Source organism: Tupaia chinensis, unplaced genomic scaffold (genome assembly GCF_000334495.1).
Source record: "Tupaia chinensis unplaced genomic scaffold, TupChi_1.0 Scaffold144336_1, whole genome shotgun sequence".
Classification (NCBI taxonomy): Eukaryota; Metazoa; Chordata; class Mammalia; order Scandentia; family Tupaiidae; genus Tupaia; species Tupaia belangeri.
This window is the reverse complement of record NW_006204194.1, coordinates 561,779-562,546: the sequence shown is the minus strand read 5'-3', so window position 1 is coordinate 562,546 and position 768 is coordinate 561,779. Positions and strand designations below refer to the sequence as shown.

At 38.7% G+C, this 768-nt stretch overlaps 1 pseudogene; it reads left to right on the top strand.

Annotated features, from left to right (window-relative positions):
* Window positions 1–297: 297 nt before the first annotated feature.
* LOC114005724 (chromobox protein homolog 3 pseudogene) overlaps window positions 298–768 on the top strand; it is a 1,454-nt pseudogene continuing 983 nt past the window's right edge.

Below are 768 nucleotides of genomic sequence, written 5' to 3'. Positions count from 1 at the left end.
TTTCTCATTTTCCTTCTCCAGCAAGAACAAACAGTCTATGGAAAAAGAAAAAAAAGAATTGGGGAAGACTGGTGGATGGAAAATTACTAAAAAACAAGGATAAAGAAAAAATTTTGCTAAACCAATTCAACAGATTTCTTGCTAAAGGCAGACTAGGATAATAAGATATCAAGGAGGGAATGAGAAATTTGATTAGATATCAAGGATGGTCAGGTGTTAAGGGGGGTTGCTAAACTGTCTTATGAAGATTCTTCCTGGACGCTGCAGACCCGTGACCCGGAGCAGCTCAGAGCAGTGAACTCTTCAAGTCTGCAATAAAAAATGGCCTCCAATAAAACTACATTGCAAAAAATGGGTAAGAAACAGAATGGAAAGAGTAAAAAAGTTGAAGAGGCAGAACCTGAAGAATTTGTGGTGGAAAAAGTACTGGATCGACGCGTAGTGAATGAGAAGGTGGAATATTTCCTGAAGTGGAAGGGATTTACAGATCCTGACAATACTTGGGAACCAGAAGAAAATTTAGATTGTCCAGAGTTAATTGAAGCATTTCTTAATTCTCAAAAGCTGGTAAAGAGAAAGATGGTACAAAGAGAAAATCTTTATCTGACAGTGAATCTGATGATAGCAAATCAAAGAAGAAGAGAGATGCTGCTGATAAACCAAGAGGCTTTGCCAGAGGTCTTGATCCTGAACGAATAATTGGTGCCACAGACAGCAGTGGAGAGTTGATGCTTCTCATGAAATGGAAAGATTCAGATGAGGCAGACT